Source organism: Gymnogyps californianus, chromosome 3, assembly GCF_018139145.2.
Source record: "Gymnogyps californianus isolate 813 chromosome 3, ASM1813914v2, whole genome shotgun sequence".
Taxonomy (NCBI): domain Eukaryota; kingdom Metazoa; phylum Chordata; class Aves; order Accipitriformes; family Cathartidae; genus Gymnogyps; species Gymnogyps californianus.
The window spans coordinates 28,036,941-28,050,221 of NC_059473.1; the positions used below are offsets into that span (position 1 = coordinate 28,036,941).

The 13,281-nt window shown below is 37.2% G+C and overlaps 1 long non-coding RNA gene across 1 annotated transcript in view; it reads left to right on the forward strand.

The window, feature by feature from the left end:
- Positions 1–13,281, forward strand: part of LOC127014913 (uncharacterized) — a 226,161-nt gene that overhangs the window by 79,889 nt on the left and 132,991 nt on the right. The window contains exon 2 of the long non-coding RNA XR_007766242.1: positions 9,513–9,684. This is a non-coding gene — a long non-coding RNA (uncharacterized LOC127014913). The remainder of the gene's footprint in view (positions 1–9,512; positions 9,685–13,281) is intronic.

The following is a 13,281-nucleotide window of genomic DNA, read 5'->3' on the forward strand; positions in this document are numbered from 1 at the left end:
TATGATTTAATCTGTGCGTGAATGAAGTAACCATCTTACAGAACAAGTTTTATTTAGTAGATTGAGTGTTATAAAAGATAAGGGTGTGGTCCAATTAAAACCCAAAAGTTGTCATAAAATTACTCTCTACTTCTACCCCATGGACATGGAGAATGGTTGCAATTTCCACTGTGTACAACTCTAGCTTACTGAATAAGCCAAATTTCACCCTCCTACCATTTGTAAAAACAAGATTTAAATAGCTAAAAATCTGTGTTTCCTTACCAAAACAAGCTTTTTAATTTTTTTTTTTTTCTACATTTTATTCAATTCCTACCTGAGTTGAAAGCCCTGGTATGAAAGGACTTGTTACTTTGAACGAGAAAGGAAACTCAGTAGTGGAATAGCACTAGAACTATAATGAACAGTGAAAACTGTGGCATACTATAGCAGAAGGGGGAGATTTTCTTGTGTTGGAGACTGCAGCACATAAACTGTGTTAACCTGTCTCCATAGAAAAAACAAATTGTTAAACTTTATGCCTCAGTGAAAAAAATTGGATAATGAAGGTTTGCGTTTACTTTGTCTAGAAGTATTTCAGAAGTAAGGCCAGACCTGCATGCAGGTGTAATGTAGTTCTGGAGCAGTAAGCAAGGCAGTAAAGGTAAAATGGTGGCTGTTGAGTGTCTAGAGTATCTTGACATACAGACCAGGTACCTGTTTGGGTCAAGCTACAGACAATCTTTGTCAAGATTGAGCATTCAGCAGCTCTTACTTGGAGCAGACTAAACTTTCTTTTAGTTCATGCCAACTGCTACAGCCTTAGAGACTTGGGATAAGCAGGCAGAGATCTGAAAATCCAAGAGGCACATTAACTCGGTCCTTTTTCCCATGCTTTTTCCTACAACTTTTGTATGAAGTTTGCAGGAGGTTCTGTAACAGTTTGGTATGACTAGAGTATAACCATTGCAACGTTCTTAGGACAACGCAAGCTCCTTTCCATGGTCGAGCTACACTAGTGGTACAATGGAGAAGCTTTTAAGATGGAGCTGAAGATGGGGACTAGTTTTCCTAACGAAACTAGGAAGTCTTTTTCCCACATAAAAATGTTTCAGTGGTGGTGGTGGGGGGGGGGGGGGGGGAGTACGCCAAAAGTTATCCAAAATCCAAGTTTCATACTTGCCTACTCTTCTCTGAAAATGTGAATTTTGATTAGAAAATTCAGCAATATGACTGTTAAGCATTGTAATCTGGATATTTCGTGTCCTCATTCTTTTATATGTGGGCACGATCAATAGCTGGAATAAGTCTCTTAAAATGAAAGTCATCTGTTTCTGCAGAACCAATCACAGTAAATGCATTCCCTTTGAGGAAGCTGATGGTCTGATATCACCAGCTAAGAACTTCCATGAAGCATTACAATGACATTTTCAAGATCTAGAAGTTGGAGTTGGGATATATATAATTTTTCTCCCTGAATTAATAACATTGGTTGATTTTTTTTTTTTTAAAATGTTTTTTTGTGGGCGGGATGTGATATGAGGGGACAGATAATGTACGCGATTTTTCACTGAAAACTCAATTTGAAAGTTATCCCGCTCCTCCTTCAACCACAAACCCATGGAAAACTTTCCTTAAGATCTGGATTTGGTCTAGTTAGTCTAATTGAGCTTTGCTTTGAATTTGCTGTAGCGTAACAGTGCTAAGACTTTGTGAAAGACTATCCAATCGTACTGTACAGTTGCTTTGCATAGGTTTATCAAAGGGTGTACTGCAAGGTTTCCGCTTGTGCTTTGCTTGTAGAGAATTAGAGATGGAGTTCTCACTGGGAACTGAATAGCAACTAATAGCAACTGTGACTCCTGGCTCAGGTATGTGGAAGATGCTGTAGTTACACCAGAAAAGCATCCTCAGGAAGTGCAGACTCTTCTCTAAGGGGTTGTGAAAATTCTGTCAACCTTGAGTAGATGGTGGAGACTGTCATCGTGTTTAGATTCTTTGGTGGTTGGTAGTAGATGTATCCTAGAACTACTAATAAAGTAATAAAGTATGCTAGGTGCTAAAGAGGAAGATGAGCCGTAAAAGGCATGAGGATCACTTAGTTTAGAGTTATCTTGAATATGTATGTGGCAGAATGACATGGAGAGAAAATGCAAAAGCAGAGTTGGAAGTTAAAAGAAGGTGAAATGAAGCAGAGATGGAGCTACAGGAGACGGGCACTGCAGCATCTTGAAAGATATGAATAGTGGAAGAGGCTTGTTATTTTAGCAATGATATTAAAAGAAAAAAGTGAAGTAGAAAAGCGGGAAAGGAAAGATTGCATACAGGAAGCTGAGAAAGCACTAAAATATGTGAAAAGGATTCAGTGAGATAGAATAGATTCCTGAAGAAGCAACTGAACGGTTTGCAAATGAATCAATATTTTTCCTTAAAATTCTGCTGAGATTAATTTTGGCTAAAATGTAGCAGTTACTTTTTGCAAGGGAGGGGGTAACAGATGGACGCAGAGAGGGTCTTGACTTTCATGTCCGTACAGAATCTTTTTTTAATTTTTGTTTGTTGAAGACATTAAAAAAATACCTCTGGCAGTTTTTCCATTTCCTTTGGCTTTCATGTCTAAAGAAATATTCAAACTGGGAGAGGGGAAGGGAAACTGAGCCAGGTGGCAAGCCTATTCATCACCTAGTCAGTGGTGGAAAATATTGAATGATCAAATGAAAGTGTCTTAAAATAACATGAACACAGAGACAGAAAAAACTGCCAAGGGAAGGAATTTGTGTTAAAAGAAAACTTGCAGTTTCCCTGTCCAGTTGTAATAAAAGACTTCAACGTTCAGTGGAAGGTAGTGTATGTATCATCTCCAGCTATAATATTTTATTATTGTTACTTTTTAGAGCAGTTAGAAAGTCATAAAGAAATACTTTTATCTGAAAGGCATTCAATTTGAATACTTTTATGGGAAATACCTCTTGTATGTGTATGTATGTGAGTGTGCCTGTATGCTATAGGTCAAAGTCTCTAAATTTGATTCTAAAGAAGAAAAAAAATCTTTTGGCCCATTTTCATAAATAAAAATAATTTCTGTAAGTTATTGAATAAGCTGTGAGGTGGTTTGGTAGCTCTGTCAACTGCAGGATGTAAGCCAAAACAACAGGAGAAAAAACTCTCTTTGAAATAAAGAAGCTTCACATCTTGAACTGAAAGTGTAAGTGACATATCAGCTATGAATCTTCATCAGTCTGCACGATTAAAGGGGGCATAGTTAGTTTTATTATAACCCTTTGCCTATCCCTTATTTTTCACAATCTGAAAAAGGTCAGGTGGTAGGAAATACTACCTCTAACCTTGCTTTCTTTGTCTACTTTGTATTCATGAACTGAAGAACAGTGTCTGCTAATAAAGACTACCGTGTTTTAAAACCATTCTGGGGTCTTGGAGAATGTTCCAAATGTATCTGCTGGGAGACTCCAATATTTTGCTGGCAGTTGATATGTTTAATTATTTTTACTGTATTCAACTAAATTTAAAGGATTAGATAACCACGAATTTTTGGTTATTTCCCAAAGTAGGGTCTCTTTCTTAATACCCAGCCGCCTTAATCACAACCATGCAGGAAATGGGAGCTATGTACCAGCACTACTTAAAAATAAATTAATTGCTTACCTAAGTATTCCTACAAAAATAAAACTTCTAATGAATTTAACTAATATTTATATGTAGGTAAACTAACATTGGGCCCAGCAAATGCTTCTAGACTCCACGTAGTTATCTTAAAGACTGGAGCTATACTGGACACATTCTGCCGTAGATGAGAGAGGGATTTAAGGTATAAGCTCTTCAATTTAGAGAAGGCACAGTGCAGAAAATGCTGTTGTAAACATGTACATGCTACCTAAATCCTGTATTAATTGGGTCCAGGCTTAGTGAGAGCTTAAGACTTTAATGTGTTGTTTAGAGTCTTAAATGCAAAATATGGTAATTGGTTGGCCAGTGTAGAAATGTGTGAGAAGAAATGAAGAGCTTCAAAGTCTTAAAGAAATGGAAAGGAAGTATTTTTGAATCACAGATATGGGTTGATATAGTCTATCTAAAGCAAAAACCTGATTCATTTCTCCCCCTTTTTTAAAGCAAAATAACACTTTGACCAAACTGTATTACCAAAATATTTGGAAGATTTCTCCCTCCATTCCACCCCCCTGCCCAAATTGTGAATGGAAATGAAGATTAAGCTGTAAAAGCACTTAAGACAACTTAAAAGAACTTCTGTTCTCTGGCCAGTTCTCAAAATAAATAATGTCCCATTTTTAACATCACTGTCTAATAGTTTGTCAAACACATGCAGAAATAATGTCATATTAGCATTTATCAATTGTACAGATGCCATTCATCAACCAACACTATTTGCAAACAAGTAAGTATAATGGATTTTTGTAATCCAAGCTGCTTAAATTAAAAACATATTTCTTTTACGTAGCAGATGCTATGTTTGGAGATTTGTTTTCTGTGCACACGAGCTCTTGGGAACATGAACTGTCCTAGTCAGGATTGTTCAAAGCTGCCCTGCTTGATGACAGGGTTCTTGGGCACTGCTGTAGTGCAAAGAACAACGATGTGCTAGAAATACTTTGACAAACACTTAAAGAAATAGAGGGGTAAACTGTCTTTAAAGACATCGGTTCCAATGTAAAAATGTGTGTGTGGCCATTGGGAGGCAAAGAGATTAGGAATTGACTCTTCAAATGTCCTTGACTGGTTTTAAGTTCCAATGCTGCATATACGTTCTGAATCTGGAGTTTAACAGTTGTAACTGGGCTTGAACTCAACTGATTTAATTGATTGTCATGGTTTAACCCCAGCCAGCAACTAAGCACCACGCAGCCATTTCCCCCTCCTCCCTCCCAGTGGGATGGGGAGGAGGAAAAAAAAAGGTAAAACTTGTGGGCTGAGATAAGAACAGTTTAATAACTAAAGTAAAATAACATACACTACTAACTAATAATAATATAACTGTAATGAAAAGGAATATAACAAAAAAAAAAAAAAGAGAAATAACACCCGAGAAAAGACAAGTGATGCACAATGCAATTGCTCACCACCTGCTGACCGATGCCCGAGCAGCGATCCGCCCCTCCCGGCCAACTCCCCCCAGTTTATATACTGGGCATGACATTCCATGGTATGGACTATCCCTTTGGCTAGTTCGGGTCAGCTGCCCCGGCTATGCTCCCTCCCAGCTTCTTGCACACCTGCTTGCTGGCAGAGCATGGGAAACTGAAAAGTCCTTGGCTTAAGATAAGCGCTACTGAGCAACAACTAAAACATCAGCGTGTTATCCAACATTATTCTCACACTAAATCCAAAACACAGCACTATACCAGCTACTAAGAAGAAAATTAACTCTATCCCAGCTGAAACCAGGACATCGATTTAATTGTTTTATGCCAAATAGCTCTTGGAAGTCTCTCTGCTTGAGTGCAAGGTTAGCTGGCTTGCTGTTCAGCCACCTGAGGGTCTTTCTCAGAAAATTCTCAGACTTGTATTCCAAATGTATTTTTGAATTATGTGCTGTGCTTAATGAAAAGCAGAGAGTTGATTGGAACAAGCAATATAGGAAATTAGTTTTCTGCGTACATGAGGGAGAGATTTATGGTTCCTGTAGTATATTTCATGTCTTTGTAGACTGGAAGGCAGCACCTTGCAGCATTAGAAAGTAGGCATGAAAGAACCTTTTAGGTGATGAAGGAAAAAGCAGAGAACTTTCTTGTCCCAAACTTTGTGGTTTTAGATCCTGGCACAGTTGTATTTCATGGAATTAGTGGGAAATGGTTTAAAACAGACAGTCATTTTCATTGTGACTCATTATGCATAGCAATATATTATATATATATACACATTGTTTGGAACCAATAGGGTGAGTTTTATTTTGTGGTTCAATTAATACTATACTGCATATGATCTTCTGGAAACAGAATACCTTGATTCTGATTTTGCCAGTTACATACTAATGAAGCATCTCTGTACCTCCTTTATTTACAGCTGACATCCTGCATTTATTTAGACAGAAAGCTTCATAGATTGAGGTTCCCCCTAGCTACATAGAAGTGACATACAGCACAACAGCAAAAAGTTGCCATACCACAATACAAATACCTCATTATCAGTCTTGTAGATTAATCCATTGATATTGCAACAAGGAAACTTTGCTTTTCATTTTTATCTGAATTTCGGCTCCTAAAAATTATGAAAATTATGAACTTAACAGTGTTAGCTTAAAAGCCTCTCTAGAAACCTGCGGGACCACTGGAACTACCCTGGCAGTTTCAGTCCACAAGCTGCAATCTTTACCAGTTCCTGTAACGTAGCAGTGACATAAAAGCAGACAAATTGACAAGTAGGCACGCCTCTTTGGAGCTGTGAAAAATCCAGCAGACTCATTTTGTATCTTTTTTTTTGACTGAATTTCCAAGGAGAAAAAATTCAGTAATGGATTCAATGAGAAGGATTCTAAACTGCAACAGTCTTGATAAAATTGCATCTATGTACACTTAATAACTACCTAAACAAAGGTTGGAGGCTGAGGGTAAATCCAATAAATGCAAGTTAAACGCTACTGTCTGACCCTTATTTGAACTGCAGGGTCAGATCCATCATAACGTAATTGGTTTATCCTCTTGTGTCTAAGATGCTCTGTAGTAAACAGTATTTTTATGTCCTGGAGAGCTTAGATGACAAGTGAAAACTTTTCTGAGTCTGGTAGATTTGATTAATAGAGGCTAAACAATGTGTGTGGCTAAAGATGCTCGGTTAGCATTTTGGAAAGTCACCCTAGTTCCGTATGTAGAAAAAACCCTTGTTTGAACTGCAGGGTCAGAGCCATCACAATATAATTGGTTTATCCTCTTTTGTCTAAGATGCTCTGTAGTGAACAGAGTATTCTTATGTCCTGGAAAGCTTGAGCCCGGCCACTGCTATTTTTGGTTGCTGTTCAGTAATTCTTGTAACGAGAAGCATAGTGAATATTAATTCCCTGTTAACATTGAAAGTGCTAGTAATATTATATACCTTTACGAAAATTTTCTCAGGCTGGAAAAGAGAGTCCAAGTCTACGTAATCATTTCTTGTAGGTAAGTTGTTCTGTGTTGTTGGTCGTGCAAGTAGCCCTCCTCTGTACCTTTGTTAGCTCTACTATATCTGTTCTGGAAAGGAAGAATCAAAAGTTGTGTTTTTCTGGTATAATTGCAAAATACAGTCACTCTGGTGTTACGATAATGCAATAGCAAGTAAGATATCTAAGTTGAATCTATTCATTTTTCTTACTAGGATATGATTTTAAAAAAACATTACAGTAGTTCAGACTGCTGAACTTAACTTTCAGTGAAACCCCTTGCTTGACATTTTAACATGAAGCAGGGGTCCTGTGTTTGAAAACTTCTTGTGGGGCGAGGTGCTGACAAAAGGGTAAACTCTGAAGTAATCTATGCCTCAAATTAACTCTTCTGCCTCTGCTTCCCCAACTCCCAGAAATAGTTCAAGCACAACACAACTGTTTCTCCTAGGATGCCTGCACACCTGAGGCTAGGCTTGGGAACCTATCTATATAAATATTTATACAGTGTGTTCTGGGAATCCAGTCTCATTGACATATTTAATACATAAGAAGAACTCAATAAACTTGGAGGGGAAAAAAACACCTGCAATAAAGTCTTTCTCAGTGTGATTTTTTTTTTTTTAATTAATAACAAGATTTTACAGAATCTGTAAATAAACTTGAAATATATCATTAGGCCTTCTATCGGTAAATGCTTCTTAATACGAAGGAAAATGAGGAAGTCATGTATTTAACATCTAGATGTAGGCAACGCTTGGGACAGCATGAAAGAGTTACCATTAATCTGCTAAGCAGATTTTTATGTATGTGCTGGTGATCTCAGTTTTTTCATCCCCTCTCAAATTAGCTTTAATTGTTTGTTACTCTTCTTGCCTATACACTACTCTGGGGGAGGAGAACAGCCTAATAATTCTTCATATGAATAGTGTAGGTGATCATACAGGCATTGGTCTTTCTACAGCTGCTCTAGAAATAGGGGAAGTGGCATAGATAACTTGCAAATCAATAGCACAGTCTGTGACTGCAGAGTTGTCTCGTATTCAATTTAACTGTATAGCAAAGCTAGAAAGTGTATCTTAGACTGTACTCATCTTAAAATTGTGTCATTTGTCTCATCTTCAAAGACTACTGAGTGTTGGAAAAGTGAACAGTGAGGATTTTATTCAAGTATATAGTGTGTACAAGCAACAGGATGTGACTGTATTATGATTTCACAGTCCTTTATTGATTCACGCTTTCCATGCAATAGAATGAGTGTAAATCAAAAAAAAAATCAGTCTGAGTTGTAACTAGAAGGTGACACACAGACTAACTTTGTGCTAGACAGTGGTGTGTTGATGGGGAATTGTGTTTCCATTGAAGTTGATGGGTATTTAGTTAACGCTTCCAAATAAGGAGGACTGGATATAACTTTGTAGTTTGACTGTAAATATGATAAGTATTCCTAATAGAGCTTCTAAAGTTTTTGTCCTACAAAATCAACTTATGTGTCCCCTTCTCCTTGCTCCATTTAAGACAACAGATATCTCATATTGTCAGAGTTGGATTCCCAGAGGGACACATAATCTCCCTTATACTCCTCTTAACACAAATAATGCGCACATGTCATGTGATAGAGATGGTGGAGAGCTAAGCAGCGTTTTTTTCTGTTCTGCGATTCTCTGCAGCCCTGGTTATGCTCTGTTTTGGAATGAAGGAGACTTTGCAAAGGACTTCATTTAGCTTTCTAGAAAGTTAATGGGTGTATCTGGTTAACTGGGCTCTCCCTTTAATTGGTTTAAGGATAGGCAACTCCAGAGAACAGTTCATCCCATAAAATGATGATTGTTTAAGACAGGAAAAGTTCTCATCTTTGAGAGGTTCTTATTAGCCGGATTTAATAATTCTACTTTGTGTGTTCATATCCAGATCTGTTGGTAGAAATGAGCTATTAAGAAATTATCTAATGCAGAGTATACTTAAATCACAGTACTATCATAGCTCCATATACCTATTTGATGATAGGAAGCATGACAGTACTTGCTTCTGGGAAATCTGTATATAAGATTTGTATAATTTATCTAAAATCTTTGTCCTCAGAGAGATGCAATAGCTTCACTGTAATAGCTGCAGAAAATTCCCTCAGTGTTATCATGTGTGCTACATGACTACAGTGTACATGTATGATTACAATGCATTTTAAGAAACTTACCTCCTGGAAACTTTTCAAAGTGATTCCAAATATATTCCTTATAAGCCAAGCTCACAGAGATTGAAATCAATTTTCATATATAGCTGGTAACCTCTTCTTTTGACCAAGAGACTTAATTGGTTTCTATTACCTAAATTTGGAAAATAGGTAAGCATATTGGATTGTGTCCATAGAGAAATGACACAAGTACTGCAAGCTGACAAGAAGATGCTGTGATTTTTTTTATATTTGCAGATATCCTGTTTTCCTCTTGGTTTACAAAGAAAACTCAGTGTCGAGGGAGCTGAAGACTGGGATGTGCTGGGCTAATACAAATTTAACTGAAGCCAAGAATGCCCCTGGCTTGGCTCTGCAAAGAGTACTAAGCAGCCAAGGACATTTGGAAGGCCAAATCCAAACCAGTACGGTGAGCTTCCTATATTGTACTGCATACAGCAATAATTATATATGTGAATTTTATTCTGTCTATCCTGTCTTTATATCTTGCTTTAACAGAGGATAGTCTGCTTTCTAAGTGCCAGAGCAGGGTGACAATAGCTTCATGAATGACACAAACTATATATTCTCCTTTTCTAGAAACAGCTTTAATTTCTTGTCATTAGCTCCCTGTTTTTTAGCCAGAATTGACTGTATGGCTCTAGTCTGGCCAGGATGTGGGAAAAGCTAACTCCAACATACAGACTGACCTAAAAAAGTTATATTGGCACTGAGAGAGAGTCAATAAGTAATTTATTTTGCAATGTAAGTAGAAACCAGGGTGGTGATTAAAAAATAAAAATAAATTGCAACAATTGTTTATCTGCTTTTTTAATAACACAGCAGACCTGGATTTCTTCAGAGGATTATTATTTACTCCTGATACTGTGCTTCAGTAATATCTCTCGACAGACTCTTCCTCTAAAACTGTTTTCATAGAAAACGTCTAGCTAAATGTTTGTGTTAAAACAGCCTCTGACTTCTTAAGGTTATAGTCTATAAGGTGCTAGAGTTATACTCCCTATCACTTTGGAAATTCTTTAAATATCTAGAGTGGAATAAAATGCTTTAGTCTGACTGAAATATAAGATCCCCCAAGTGGTATCATTCTTTAATTTAGTTGATGTTCCCTGTTTTCATGATTGTACAAACATTCATGTGGAAATGAATATTTAGCTTATTCGTAGATATCCCTGTTTTATGTTTTCACTAAACTACTTATCCCATCTAATGTATATTATTTTCATCTTCTTTTCTAGAAGATCCATGTACTCTTACTAATTTAAATCTTTCTGTTCTTCTCTTCCCCATTTTTTTCTCTTCTTGCTTCTTGTTATGCCTGAATTAAAAACATCTGGATTAAAAATGTTGAGGTTTTGATAACAAGTCTGTCTCTCATTTATTTTTCTTGTAAAATGCCACTGCATCCTTTCTATACTTAGCATCCAAGAAAAGTTGAGATGTGTTGAAAGTTATCACTAGAAACTATTTTTTAATAGAAAATCACTGTTTTGATCAAGATTTTTTTTTTAATATGAAGTTTTTACTTCCTTTGGAGAGTTAGCTTTTCATTACACCTCTGAAAGGGAAAGAAAACTGGATTTTGTGGAGTTTCAAAGTCTGAGACTGAAAAAATGAAAATTTGCATGTATTTTTAATGATTACAATTGTCATTACCATACTGCTCTGTTTGCATGTATTTTGCCAGCAAACCCTGAAGGGCCAAATGCACATACAAAAAAAGATGAGGGGTGTTTGCATTAGCAAACCATTCCTCACTCAGCTGCAGCAAAAATTATACAGAAATTTTGCATGTTGTGACATACTAGGAAGAAAATTCCATGCTACCAAAACAAGGTATGACTGAAGGAAAATGAATGCTAGTACAGCAGTCTAGCCAAGGATCTCCCCGTTCATTTTTTTTATTTCTTGCCAATCTAACTGTGTTGCGACCTGCCCAGAAACAAGGACAAAGAGCGTAGACTAGGGAATGATCTTGTTGTTATAGGTTCAGTGTTACCACTTGAAAATGGTTTACGCAGATGAGTAACCTCAAGCTCTTGACACAATTTGCAATGGTAAGGTTGGAAATTCAAGTTAGTGCAAATGCTTTTCAAGATGGAACAGTTGCTATTGCAAAAACGAAATGGGTAAAACCGGGTATGAATGGTAGACTTGCGGAGTTTGCAGTTTGTTTACTGAATATCACGTGCTCAAATCAAAGGGAAATTGTTTTTTCAAAAGTTGCTTAATTACTGGTTCAGTCAGAGCCACTGAAGAATAATGCTTAGTGATTCTGAAAATCCGATTATCAACACAGGGTTCTGTGTCTTCACAAGTTTTCTCTAATTCTGCTATTGGACTGGAATGCAACTGCAGAACTGATTTTCCTGCGCAGTTTTTGGGACAGTTTAACTGCAGCTTGAACTTTGCAAATCAGATGTGGTGTGTAATTAGAGTATTTGTTACAGAATGAAGGAGTTCGGAGCTCCGACGTTGATTCATGAACAACAAAAAAAATATACTATGATCAGGAGGCGTATCCATTCATATCACATCCATTCCTTTGAGTTCATACTGAACTCTTGTGGAACTGCAGAACCAAAAAAATGTCTGTGGCGCTGCCAAGGAGTGACTGCCTGAATTTCCATTGGAAATTCCAGTAAGCATTAGCACTTAATTACAGTACTATACCTTAAAGGCAGGAATTAAGTCATGTGCAGCATAGCTATGGCCCTCTACTACTTTCTACATGTCTTAATGCGTCACACTACGACTGAAGTCAGGAGTAGAGCTCGTTCGTTGATAATCTGTGCTTGGCAGGATCTGCAGGTACATAATAAATAACTGACTCCCAATTATACAACATAAATTGCCGCTGCTTTCTCAAGAGGATAATTGCATATTAATACATGCTTATTAATAAATATTGTAGGTACTGAAAAACAACCTAATTTCCTTTCCTTGTTTATAAAGCTAGACTATTTTCGGACATATTCTACATACACAGAAGCTTATTCTGCCTTCAGATTTCATAAATGACATTGTAATTCTCATAGACAAAAGACATAAAAGTGTGTGTCTTGCTTACAACTTCAATCTAGTTCTTGAGCTCTGACCTCATAGGAATATGGGGTCAGCTCTCAGGATTTTGGCACTCCGCGTGGTGCTGTGTAGTGAGCGTTTGGGTCCTCAGTAAGATCGTCTCTGGATTAGGTTTTCTCGCACTAAAGTCAGCTGGGCAAATAGTTTCTGCCATTTGACTTCTGACAGGCGGAGTTGTACTGGTTTCAGTTAGCACTCTCCCCTTCTTGTCCGCCCACCCCAAGCCTCCTGGAGACCAGGAACGGCATAGTGAGTAACAAAAATTTTCAAATAGCACAGTATCAGATTGATTCCAGGCTGTGCAGCCATGTTGCAAACTAACTTTTGCCGTGAAGTGTTATTTTAAAATACATGGTGTATTTATTTTCTGTATCTTTGCTACTTCCATCTTTTAAAAGAAAAACTTGTTGGCAATTTACTGGTCGTGTAGAAGGGTGAGGAAAGAAGATTTTTAACACGGGAAAATTGCTTGCTTTCATAACATGTAATAGAAAGTAAGCCTGAGAGAACAAATTTCGAGATGCTTGTTTCCAGAGCTCAAGCTATGTTGTTTAAAGGGGTGTCTGTGTAGACAGCTCATGTAATTACTTTGAACAGAAACTGTACAGATTATCATCCTGTAATATGCAGTGATAAGAAATTCAAGTTACACATTTTGCAGTGTGTGCTTGTGCTTATGTGTGTGTATATTATATATGCACGTGAATAAGCGCTAGAGAACTGAAGTAATAGGTCCCCACTGTGAGATTTTATGCAATGTACACTTAACACATGTAAATGCTTTGTCTGGCAATCGTGCCAATCACCATGGAATAACATGCAATGAGTAGAAAACAATTTTGTGGTAACTGCAACCCACAGTAGTTTGATGAAAAGTCCTAGTAAGAAATTGCTTTCACGTCAGAAAATTCTGTATCGTCAG